This window comes from Anabrus simplex, chromosome 7, assembly GCF_040414725.1.
Source record: "Anabrus simplex isolate iqAnaSimp1 chromosome 7, ASM4041472v1, whole genome shotgun sequence".
NCBI lineage: Eukaryota > Metazoa > Arthropoda > Insecta > Orthoptera > Tettigoniidae > Anabrus > Anabrus simplex.
Window position 1 is genome coordinate 31,059,180 of NC_090271.1, and position 14,147 is coordinate 31,073,326.

General features: G+C 37.2%; 1 protein-coding gene across 2 annotated transcripts in view; it reads left to right on the forward strand.

Annotated features, from left to right (window-relative positions):
- nrm (neuromusculin) overlaps positions 1-14,147 on the forward strand; it is a 1,172,097-nt gene that overhangs the window by 1,133,457 nt on the left and 24,493 nt on the right. The gene's annotated exons all lie outside the window — the stretch shown is intronic.

Sequence of the window (14,147 nt, forward strand, 5' to 3'; positions counted from 1 at the left end):
AGTTTTCTTGCTGCTTAGAATGAAGAACTATTTTTGTTAATTCACCAATTTTATGGTACTCAGTAAACTCAGTATTTCTCACTGTTCTCATATTCAAAATGGTTAGCTTAATAATACAACAGAAGTACAGTAGAAACTCAATTATCCATCAACACTGTGATAGGTATGAGAACAGATGGGAAAAACAATACAGAACAGTATATTTTTCTTAATCAATCAACAAACAATGTCATAGGCTCATGTAATATGTAGAGTGTAGTGTAGTTCAATATGGCTATAGCACAAAGTAGGTAAGATTTGTTGTTTAAAAAGTCTGTACATTTTTCTGTTTTAATACTCATTGAGCCTTTTGCACATCAAATATATAAAACACTTTCTGCAATTACTGTTTGTCCTGAAAGAGGGATTTCTTGGCTGCGGGCTTGAACGAATTCCCGATTATAGCATCCGACTGAACATTTATCGCCAGTATCATGGTTTTGCAAGATTTCATGTTGTCAATGTTTTTCAATAATGAAACGTCGGCATCTGATGTCATTGTGTGTCTTTTTCCCAATATAATAAATTGGTGTGATACTCATAGCATTTTCACCTTCCTTTAGACTTTTAATAATTTTCATTTTCTCAGATAATCCCAACACTACCAGTTTACATCTTTCAATCGCATCAGATTGGGATCAGCACAGTGAAAGAAATAACTTTTAAGCAGTACAGTGATGCTAAAACAGAGGTTACACTGCACTAGGTGTAAGCAGTGAATGAATGAATGAATGAATGAATGAATCAATCAATCAATACTGATCTGCATTTAGGGCAGTCGCGCAGATGGCAGATTCCCTATCTGTTGTTTTCCTACTCTTTTCTTAAATGATTTCAAAGAAATTGGAAATTTATTGAACATCTCCCTTGGTATGTTATTCCAATCCCTAACTCCCCTTCCTATAAATGTATATTTGCCCCAATTTGCCCTCTTGAATTCCAACTTTATCTTCATATTGTGATCTTTCCGTCATTTAAAGACGCCACTCAAACTCCCACGCCATCTCTCCACTGACAGCTCAGAACATACCACTTAGTCGAGCAGCTCGTCTTCTTTCTCCCAATTCTTCCCAGCCCAAACTTTGCAACATTTTTGTAACGCTACTCTTTTGTCGGAATTCACCCAAAACAAATCGAGCTGCTTAACTTTGGATTTTTTCCGGTTCTTGAATCAGGTAATCCTGGTGAGGGTTCCATACACTGCAACCATACTCTAGTTGCGGTCTTGCCAGAGACTTATATGCCCTCTCCTTTACATCCTTACTACAACCCCTAAACACCCTCATAACCATGTGCAGAGATATGTACCCTTTATTTACAATCCCATTTATGTGATTACCCCGATGAAGACCTTTCCTTATTTTAACACCTAGATACTTACAATGATCCCCAAAAGGAACTTTCACCCCATCAATGCAGTAATTAAAACTGAGAGGACTTTTCCTATTTGTGAAACTCACAACCTGACTTTTAACCCCGTTTTTTCAACATACCGTTGCCTGCTGTCCATCTCACAACATTGAGGTCACGTTGCAGTTGCTCACAATCTTGTAACTTATTTATTACTCTATAAACAATAACATCATCTGCAAAGAGCTGTACCTCTGGTTTCACTTCTTTACTCATATCATTTATATATATATAAGGAAATAAAGGTCCAATAATACTGCCCTGAGGAATTCCCCTCTTAATTATTACAGGGTCACATAAAACTTCGCCTAATCTTATTCTTTGAGATCTATTTTCTAGAAATATAGCAACCCATTCAGTCACTCGTTTGTCTAGTCCAATTGCACTCATTTTTGCCAGTAGTCTCCCATGATCCACCCTATTAAATGCTTTAGACAGGTCAATCGCAATACAGTCCATTTGACCTCCTGAATCCAAGATATCTGCTATATCTTGCTGGAATCCTACAAGTTGAGCTCCAGTGGAATAACCTTTCCTAACACCTACTGCCTTGTATCGAACCTGTTATTAATTTCACAAACATGCCTAATATAATCAGAAAGAATGCTTTCTCAAAGCTTACATGCAATGCATGTCAAACTGGCCTGTAATTTTCAGCTTTATGTCTATCACGCTTTCCTTTATACACAGGGGCTACTATAGCAACTCGTCATTCATTTGGTATAGCTTCTTCAAGCAAACAATAATCAAATAAGTACTTCAGATATGGTACTATATCCCAATCCATTGTCTTGAGTATATCCCCAGAAATCTTATCAATTCCAGCCACTTTTCTAGTTTTCAAATTTAGTATCTTATTGTAAATGTCATTCTTATCATATGTAAATTTTAATACTTCTTTAGCATTAGTCTCCTCATCTGTCTGGACATTATTCTTGTAACTATCAATCTTTACATACTGCTGACTGAATACTTCTGCCTTTTGAAGATCCTCACATACACACTCCCCTTGTTCATTAATTATTCCTGGAATGTCCTTCTTGGAACCTGTTTCTGCCTTAAAATACCCTATACATACACTTCCATTTATCACTAAAATTTGTATGACTGCCAATTATGCTTGCCATCATGTTATCCTTAGCTGCCTTCTTTGCTAGATTCAATTTCCTAGTAAGTTCCTTCAATTTCTCCTTACTTCCACAGCCATTTCTAACTCTATTTCTTTCCAATCTGCACCTATTATAATAAAGTGGGTCTTTACCATTTCTTACCACCTTTAAAGGTACAAACCTGTTTTCACATTCCTTAACAATTGCTTTAAACCCATCCCAGAGTCTGTTTACATTTTTATTTACAGTTTTCCACCGATCATAGTTACATTTTTAAAACTGCCTCATACCTGCTTTATCAGCCTAAATAGTCCTACTTTTAAGACCTTCCTTTCTAACTCATTTATTTTTAACTACGATAAAAACAGCTTCATGATCACTAATGCCATCTATTACTTCAGTTTCTCTATAGAGCTCATCTGGTTTTACCAGCACCACATCCAGGATGTATTTCCCTCTAGTTGGTTCCATCACTTTCTGATTCAGCTGTCCTTCCCATATTAGCTTATTTGCCATTTGTTGGTCATGCTTCCTGTCGTTCGCATTCCATTCCCAATTGACATTTGGTAAATTCAGATCCCCCACTACACTCACATTCCTTTCCATGTCATTTCCCACATAGCTGATTAACTTATCAAATAATTCTGAATCCATGTCAGCGCTACCCTTTCCCAGTCTGTACACTCCAAAGACATCAAGTTGCCTATTATCTTTAGAAATGAGCCTTACACCTAGAATTTCATGTTTCTCATCCTTTAACTTTTCTGTAGCTTACAAATTCTTCTTTCACCAGAATGAACACTCCCCCTCCCACCATTCCTATCCTATCTCTACGATACACTATCCAGTTCCGTGAGAAAATTTCTGCATCCATTATATCATTTTTCAGCCATGATTCAACTCCTATTACAATATCTGGTAAATATATATCTATTAAATTACTTAATTCTATTCCTTTCTTTACAATACTTCTACAGTTCAACACTAACATTTTTATGTCATCCCTACTTGACTTTCAGATCTCTGTATCCTTATCACCGCTCCCTAGACAACCCTGTTTCCCTGAATGTACCTCCCTATTTCCCTTCCAAACAAATTTCTTAACTTATACGTACCAATATAATGGTCCGTTATTGGACATTATAAATTTTCCAGCTAACTCATTCTTGGTTGCCTGCATTTCGCCCTCGTGTGCTAAGTTAGGCTCATCAGTTGGGACTTAGCACACCACCCAAGACGCAAGGCTAGTGCATACCGTGGAGGCCACTGCATAGGCTACTTGAAGCCACCAGCAGTGCCAATGCACTATGAGAGCTATGTCTCATTTCCAAAATTTGATGCCTGCCTGGCCGTCAGATAATACAGATGTTGATTCCCAAAGGGAATTTAAAATATTTGTCCCGAATGAGTAAATTTATAATACCAATATAATGGTCCGTTATTGGACATTATAAATTTTCCAGCTAACTCATTCTTGGTTGCCTGCGTTTCACCCTCGTGTGCTAAGTTAGGCTCATCAGTTGGGACTTAGCACACCACCCAAGTGGCCTCCACGGTATGCACTAGCCTTGCGTCTTGGGTGGTGTGCTAAGTCCCAAATGATGAGCCTAACTTAGCACACGAGGGCGAAACACAGGCAACCAAGAATGAGTTAGCTGGAAAATTTATAATGTCCAATAACGGACCATTATATTGGTATTATAAATTTACTCATTCGGGACAAATATTTTAAATTCCCTTTGGGAATCAACATCTGTATTAACTTATACGTACCACTGCGGTTTAAGTGAAGGCCATCTGAGCGCAGATCCCTATCTCCTACCCACCCATTAGAATCTAGAAATTTCACTCCTAGTTTCTCACATACCCACTCCATAGTCTCATTTAAATCCCCAATCACCCCCCAGTCAGTATCCCTCCTACACAGTATTCCACTGATAACAATCTACATTTCCTTAAACGTCACCCGTGCTGCATTTACCAGATCCCACACATCCCCAACTATGTTGGTACTTATATCAGTTTGCCTTACGCTGTTGGTACCATCGTGAAACACTACCACCTTCTCCTTCCCCTCCTCCCACTCTTCTACTTTCCTCAACATCTGCCTCAACCTAATTCCTGGTTCCCTTTCCTCCACACACTTTCCCCACATGTCTAACGATGGAATCCCCCATGACCAGAGCCTCAACTCTACCCACCTCATTTGATCCCCTCCCCTCCTGGTCAGCCCTATCTTTCCTGATAGCTGCAGAAGCTACTTCCTCCTCCCTTTCCTCCTTCCCATGACCTTGTTTCACCTGTCTTTTCCTATCCTCTACTCTACATTTTCCTTTCCTACCTTTTCCATTCCTCCTACTTCCACACATCTCAGCAAGAGTTCCCTGTTCCTCATCTTCCCCCTGTTGCTCTACCTGGAGTGGCTTGTACCGATTTCGCACAGACACCTGTCCTGAATTCTGATCCTGAATAGAGCCCTTAGCCAGCAATCTCCTTCCCCTTAGAACATTAGACCACCTGTCTTCTACAAATTCCCCCTTTCCTTCCTCTCCTTCTTGAACATGTACTGTAACCTGTACATTGTTTGAGGGAGGCCTATCTTCCTTCCTGTCTTCTGTGAGAATCCTAATTATCTCCCTCAAACTCTCCAACTCCTCCCTCACACCCCTCCATGCCTCGCCACACCCACAGTCCCTACACTTGCACTCCTTAGCCATTCTTTACGGGAAAAAAAAGTTAAAATAAAAGGAAAAATAAAATAATTTTGTGCCAAAAAATGAAATGGAGGGATGTATATATATATTCTGGGATAGTACTCAAAGATCACATGACAATATGGTAATTAATATATGACTACACTACAATACTACTTAGTCAAACTCTATTTTTATCCTACAACACCCTAACAGGATAAAAACTGCTGTTAATTACTGAATACCAAAATTCAAATAAATATCATACTCTCAATTTCTACTAACAAGCACTAAACACCAATATATAAATAGCACTAAATGAAACACACACACACACACACACACACACACATAAAATTTAAACAATTTCAATAGGTTTTAACTACTTTATCACTACATTAATGCAAGAGCTCTCTAAACAGCCAACCATTCACAAGCACATTCAATGAAGTCTGAGACTGCACTGCCTCTGCTGCATCACTGGATGTAGAAAGGAGTGAAGGGAGCGATATGGTTTTAACAATGTGAAGGGTTAACAGAAACTGATAGTTAAACCCAAGGTTTTACTGTATGATGATTATGGCATACTGAACCACAATACAGCTGATGCTCAGCATTTGACTAGGTTGGTTTTACTCTGTATTTAGTCATTGAAATAAACATTGTATCATATAACAAGTCTGCCTCTATTGCATTCCTTCCATGATTTTATTGAGATATTCTCATATAACCTGTAATACCATTGATTACAAAGTTTCCACTTTCCTTTCAAATCTTCGACAATGGAGGTGATGCATCAACCCTGAAACAAATAAAATATCACTATCTTACGTGAATATTTTAAGTATTCAGTACTTTGGTTTATACGGGTTGCACATGAAAAACCGGCCCGAGTACAGACTGATGCTTTCTCATTGTTATTGACATTGTTGCCCACCTATGGTCACCTGTTGTTGTGAAGTTGTTGCAACTATGTATACTTTACCATGTCAGTACGAAAGCCATGAGGACTTGGTTCAGATGTATGAAGTGCTCATTGAGATGTACTGTCTTCAACAAAGAATCACAATAGTGGGGGATATGCATGTCTACCAGTTCATTTAAGGATGCATAAGATATTTTTGCAAACAAGTGTCCTGGCATTTCAATACCAGAAAAGAGCAGTATATGGAATTTGGTGAAAATGTGGTGTACTACAGGGTCAGTTGCAAACAAAAGAAGAATCGAGTCCCATCCGTTTGTACAACTATTGTGATTGCAGATATTCAAGCAAAGTCTGAAGAAGTCAACACATAAAATTTTGCAACGGGTGAATGATTTCCATAGGTTTTGTCAACGTGTCTTACACGATATACAAAATGACATGTGTCAAAAAACCTGAAGGAGGAAGACAACACAAAACTTGTGAATTACTGCACATGGTTACTTCAAACAATAATTTTGAGTGGGCTGTTAGATCTGCTGCTGTATTTCACAGGTGATGAAGCCTGGTTTCACCTGACAGGACATGCAAATTCTCAGAACACTAGATACTGGTCAGCAATGATCCCTATATGATTCATGAGGAACATCTTCACAATTAAAAAAAGTGGTATGCTGTGCTGTGTCCACAAGTCAGATTGTGGGTCCCATATTTTTTGAAACAAGAAACACTAATGTGTATATGGAAATCTCTGAAGAATTGTATGCATTGTTGATGACTCATGAATGCTCATATGCTGTGTTTCAACAAGACATTTCATGCAAGTCAATTTCATAAATTTCTAAATGATTTGTAGAAGAGTCAGCAAAGGATTGTGGTTGCCGTAATAGTATTACCTATCCACTTGTGATTTTTATTTGTGGGGTAGTCTGAGGGAAAATTTGTTCACAATTAATCCAAGGACACTAGCAGACTTGAAGGACAATAGTACTAATGAAACATTGAAAATTCATGCTACAGAGTTGTGCAAATTTTATGATAACATGTCAAAGCCCACACAACAGTGCATTGAAGCACAAGGAGCTCATTTTCAGCACCTACTCTAAAGGACAAGGTCATTTCAATAAGTGAAGACCTTTGCATTAGCTTATTTTTTAATTATGTTGATTTGTTGTTTGCGTATGCTCTTGGCAGGCTGGTTTCTCATGTGCCACCCTGTATTATGAAAGCAAAGGTAATTTTGATTTTCCCCAAACCTTGTTTCATTTCATATTTTGTTGCTGCACAATATTTTAACCATGTTTGTTTTTAGGGATTTCTCATTTCCTTAGCTAATATTATGTTAATAACTTAGAATAATTCAAATTAAGCTTCAGAACTATTTTTAAGCTTTTGTGTACTAACCATCCAAATGTCTGATTGTAAATGTTAAAGCTTTTCCTTCTTATAGGATGTTCTAAACTCAGCACCTCTTACTTTTGAAACTGCTGTTTAACTTTATGATTTCATGTAAGTTACTGTTCTTTTCAATTTCTGAGTTCTGCATGCAGTGTCATGACTTACTTTACTAACAACTTATGATGCTGAATTGTGACTCATACTGACTAAATTAACAAACTGTGATTTACTAATAATGTACTTACTTTGCAGTCATCCAGTGACAAAAGTAATACTCCATGCAAAAATAAGTTGAACACTTGTTTTGACATGCAAAATACGGATCCATATTTGGCATGTGATATGCTATGTTAGGTTACTGTTAATTACAAAAGAAATGAACAGGTTTCACTGTTGAAAAGTAATAGATATTATGCTTTATATAAAGTTCCAGGGATGAAACACAGGCATTAAAACAAAAATATCAATTTATGCTAATTTTTTATTAAACAAAGTCAAAGAATGCAAATTGTATATCAACTAATCCAGAATATCATACAGTATGTTTTCAGTTGTTTCTTTGAATATATTCTCCTAAATCTAATTTTGTCTATAATGAGCACCTCTACTTACACATTTTTAAAAACATTTTTACACATTTTTAGTTTTCCTTTTGCAGTAAAAGTACTCTATTCCCAATCAGTATTTCTATGGATGTTGAGTACACAATTACTGCCATCTCTGATGAGCATTGAAGTCATAATGGAGCAGCTCATTGCCAGTTGTCTGGATTTGAGCCTGGGGATATATTAATGAATACAGTCTCTTCCTCCAGTTAGGTACTGAGTACGGTTTCTATGAGGTCAGTCAAGTGGGTTTGCAGCCTGCCATGTCATTGCTTTGTGTTGGACTTCCCCTGGACCACCAGCTGTAAGCAATATGTCCAAAGAATGTGAAGATCCTCTTGTAGATCAAGTTAGACAATCTCTGTTGCTGTCAGACTTTTTTGAGGACAGATGCATTAATCGGTAAGCTGTCCATGGAATATGAACCTTAAGTAACCAGCACTTCATCTCAAATGACTCAATGCAGTGTGTGAAGTCCACGTCTCTGATGTATAGGATATAACAAGGAACATTAGGATGTTAACAAAATTGATTTTGTCACATTGGTTATTCAAGTGTCTTGCCATATTTTGGTCAGTTGTAGCATAGCAGTGTGCCCTAGTTGTATGAGTCTACGTATCGCAGGCTCACAGTTAACATTGTTATTCATGATGGTTCCCCCACACACCATTGGGTTTACTACCTTGTATGTCCATCCCCATAAAGCGTAACAGTTATTGCTATTCGTTGCTGTTCTCAGAGGCCTGGGTTCAATTCCTGGTACTGCCAGAGATTTAAGAATAGCAGAAGGGCTGGTAAAAATGGTACATGCATCTCACCTCCATTAGGGGTGTATCTGGAAAGAGCTGCACCAACCCAGGACAAGGATACAAGTTTACATTTTTTACCACCTTACAACTGCCAGTCCTGTTGACATTTGAACAATTAAAATAAAGTCTGAAAAATTAATGGCCCAGAAAACAACATAAACACATTCGAAACATACTGTAGGTTCATATAATTAAAAAAAAAAAATCTCTAAGCCTTCACGCAAGTCTAGTTTTTAGTCATCTAAGTTGATATACACTTCATAATGGTTACACTCTCAACAAACGAAAGCAGTTTTTATTGTGCGCTCTTTGCATATAGGCCTGAAACAACTGTTTATGTGATTTTGAATGAACCTTTGCTTTCTTTTGGGGCAGTAAATGCATTTTTCCCCCCCATAAGTTTGGCTTCTATTTTATTTTGTAGGAAGCTTATTTACTCTGATAAGATGTAGTCTTATAGCATCAAACTGGGTTGTGTAAGAAATTTCTTTCATGACAACAAGTCATTCATATTTGCTCTGTTAAAAAAAATAGTAAGAATTAAGAATTTATTACAAAGTTCCACCTATTAAACACTTATGGTTACTGACCTTAATTCTTAAAAACATAATTTACTAAACTTTATTTTTTAGGAATAAAGTTCATTAATGCTAAAAGTCAATACAGAACTCAAAATGATATTACAAGTTGCAAATACTGTACACTATTATTAGATTTTTCTAACACTGTGAGTGATCACGTATTGAAAAACTTATTTCAAGTATTACTGTTAAATGGTCCACACCACACACACATATAACCAATATATTAAATAAAACCTTACTATAACGTAGGCTTTTATGGCCAAGTACACAGTCTCTAGAGTGGAGGTTTACAGGTTATAAGGTCTTTTTGTACTTTCATGTTCACTGGCATTTCCCCAGTCAATGCAGCTGGTAAGTGATCCAATCTCTCTGAATATGTTGTGGGTAGCAGTTGCAATGAGATCATGTACTTGGGGGAAAATCTACAAGAGATGAGAATTGTTATCTGAAACAATCTAATATGTAGAATGGTGTGACTCTTCAGTGGTGCTAGGGTCTGTCTTGGGTTTTACTTGGAAACAGGATGAGGATACTTTGGGAACATGCTATTGCAATTAACTGGATACTTGTAAATTTCAATGGCTTGCCTACATAATATGATGAATTGCCATCGTAGCTAGAACCCTTAGTATCTTAAGTTTGTATGTCTGGTTTATATTCCATGTATGCTTGGCTAACACTGATTTTTTTTTCCAGCTGTTGTAGTTAGCAGTCTCTTTTCTTCTGGTTTTTATGCCTCATATTTTTGGTCTGATTCTGAATTGGTCTGAGGCTTACATAAAATATTCTGAGCTTGGTAAATTCTGTGAAACAGGATGGAACCCTACTTACAAATAGTCCCAGTGAGAATCTCTCCTCTAATGGGTTAGGTTGGAATGTTTAGTCCTAGCAACTGGTATCCCGACTCAGATCACTTGCCCATGGTTCACGAACTAGGACATGTCTACAATACCACCACGAGATTACATGAAGGCGCACCGGGCGAGTTGGCCGTGTGGTCAGGGGCATGCGGCTGTGAACTTGCATCCAGGAGATAGTGGGTTCAAATCCCACTGTCGGCAGCCCTGATGCTGTACCTTAATTAAGGCCACAGCTACTTCCTTCCAACTCCTAGGCCTTTCCTATCCCATCGTCGCCAATAGACCTATCTGTGTTGGTGGAAAGAAAAAAAAAAACAAGGTGCAGCAAATCTAATATAGTGAGTTTGCAGTTGCAGTCAACAATATTCTGTATCAAAGAAGACAGCTTCCAGACAAAACTCTCTTTGTACCGGTCTGTTTTCAGACCTACTTTGCTTTACAGAAGTGAAAGCGGGGTGGACTCAGCATATCTTATTCACAAGTTAGAAATAACAGACATGAAAGTAACGAGAATGATTGCCAGTACAAACAGGTGGGAACAATGGCAGGAGGGTACTTGAAATAGGAGATAAAGACCAAGTTAAGAATAAACTTAACTGATAAAGCTGTTCACATAAACAGGCTTTGATGGTGGGGTCATGTGAGGTGAATGGAGGATAGGTTAACTAGGAGAATAATGGACTCGGTCATGGAGGGTAAAAGAAATAGACTGAGAGGATGATGACGATGGTTAGACTCCACTTCTAATGATATAAATATGCGAGGTATAGAGCTAAACATGGCCACAGAGCTAGGACTGTGGCGGCATGTAGTGAATTCACAGAGGCTTGCAGACTGAATGCTGAAACGCGTAACAGTCTACAATGAATCTGTATGTATGTATGTATGTATGCTTGCTGAAAGCAGGTTCTTTTTATTGGCAACTGTGCATTAACTAAGGAGAAATGTGCTCCCCTCTTTTTGGTCATGCTTGTACCCAAGGACACAGACCACTTTTTATATCAGGAAGTGTACTGAGCTTGTGACTGTAGTGTGCTAGCAAAAACAAACTCTGAGTTTTATGTAACCGTCTCATTAGCCTGATTAGCCATGAACTTACAGTTGGTACATACAAGGGGGTGCCCAAAACAAAACAGAATTATTTTTTAAAAGCTATATATTTTAAAATTTTTACGAAACAACCTTATCCCCATCAAAATACTCTCCATTACAATTAATACATTTGTCCCACCGGTGCTTCCACTATTCAAAACATTTTTTTGTATTTATATTTAGAAATGGCTGATAGCTCCTCCCTCATTTCTTTTCTTGACCTCTTCAGTGTTTATTAACTGTTTTTGTTAAAGACTCATTCTTTAATTTCTTATTTACCTATGCATTGTTTTTCCATTTTATTTGGCTGATGATGGCCCAGATCAGGGTCGAAACCGGTACTGCTTCCGCTTATAATTAAATAGGAATGTAACACCGCATTTCTTATTTACTTGTATTGAATAAGTTGAACTACGTTATTTGTTATTTCAATTTAATTGTGACACTTCAGTGTTGTCAAATCGGTGCCCTTTCATGCCCCTTTTCATGCATGTAAATAAGAAAAAGTCGCTTGGAGCCAGGTCAGGTGAGTAAGGTGCATGAGGCAGCAGAACCGTGCCATTGTGATGGTAGAACCTGTCTTCTGTCTGCCACAAATCGGGTCTTTTTTGACAAACACTGTTGTGCAATCTTCTTAAAACTTCCAATTAAAAGGACTGATTGACGGTCTGACCTGAGGGAACAAACTCTAAATGAAAAATGCCCTTGCATCAAAAATACAAATCAGCATTGTTTTGATGTTTGATTTGACTTGACAACATTTTTTTGGACGGGGTGACAATGACGTCCTCCATTGGCTTGATTGTTGCTTTGTTTCTGGGTCGTATCACAGCACTATGACACATCACCAGTAATGACCTTCGACAGAAAATCTGGATCAGTTTAAAGCTGTTGTTTCAAAACACGACATGTTTCAACTCAACGTTCTTTTTGATTGTCAGTCAGAACCCGAGGAACAAACTTGGCAGGCACCCTTTTCATTCCCAAATTTTCTGTTAAAATTTGTTGAACGGAGCTTCAAGAAAACCCACTAATTTCTGACAGTTGATCAATTGTCTGTCAACGGTCTGTGAGCATAAGCTCTCAAATTTTTTCAACATTTCCGTTGATTCGGGCAGTTGATGTACATCCAGAATGAGGTTTGTCATCAATCAACATGTCTCCATTTTTAAACTTGCCATCATAAAAAGTGAAACAAGAACAAAACAGTGCTAACAAAAACAATCACTGCAGATGAACAAAACAAGCCAGGTCGACAGCATAGACGGCATTGAACTGGCAATGAGCAGCGCTATACAAACCTAGTGGCAGAAATGCGTACTACACAAGCTTTGCTCACCGTAATGTTATTCTGGTTATTTTTGGGTAGCCCTTCATAGAATCTGTGTCATAAGATACAACTTTTAATTTTGAATCTTACATATTTTTTTGACCAGGATTTGGAACAACATAGTGCCTTGGTGATGAACTGTAAATAGTAGTACCCTCTAGAACAAGATGAAGATGAGTGAAAGTATTCAAGTTTTCTGTTGCTTAGATATTGCTTTTTCCTTTTTAAAAAAATTTTTTTTTATTGAAGCATATACTTAGACCTTGCTAAAATTGCCTTACAAATCCATTCAATGCTTTCCTTACCCTCCATACTACAAGCTTCACGTGACTCTTCATGCTTTTGCATATTCATCACGGTTGCCCAACATTTGTATATTTTCTTAAATTACTGAAATGAACACCTACATGAAGCTACTTGATATTTTATGGGGAAATTTTTCATTTTTCTATTCATTGTTTTTCATCATCTCCCACTTTTTCTTTTATCCTTTCTCTCATTCATCAGTTGTTTTCATGCCATAGATATCAATATACTGCACAGGATTGATCTTAGTCTATAACGTTGTTTCCAAATTTATAACATACAACATTAGTTTTACAAGTTAGTCTATTTAATGAATATTATGAACTGACGTAAACAAATGATGAAGACAAAAGGCAAATAGAAGAAAACTGTCAAAGAAAGGAAACCCTCATTTCCAGTATGGCAAATTTTGTTCTTAAATGATGCCTCCAAAACACATCTTGGGACAATGTCTGCATCAGGAGAACTATTGATATCATCATGCCTTTATGATCAAATGTGTTACATAAATTTACCAGTTTGCAAAAGTGGTATTAAATATAAAGAATTAAAAAAGGGAAAACCTCATCTAGATAGGAAACAGAGCAAGCCTATTTCATATTTCCCATTTCTTCAGTAGGCCCCTACCGTATCATACATATTCCTGGTATTAATGTCTAATATGTTGGTACAGTATTTTACAGTTAAAAATCTCTGTAACAGCGCTTTCCAGGGAAAAAAAAAGTATTCTCTACTGGTAGCCTATCTACAATTCAACACCAGTTGTAGGAAAGAAAATTATGTACATAGTGGTGATTATTGTTTTAAGGTTAAGTACAACCATTCTTGAAAATTATAAATTAGTAAAACCAAAATTATTTGACTGAATGTTAAATATGTTCTGAAAATTTTCAAGAAAAAGTTAAAGAAAGCTATACAAGAGTACTGTGGTTCATCCCTGGTTTGTGTGAGATGTGATCTTTACATTTGTCATTAATGTACTGTAACTTA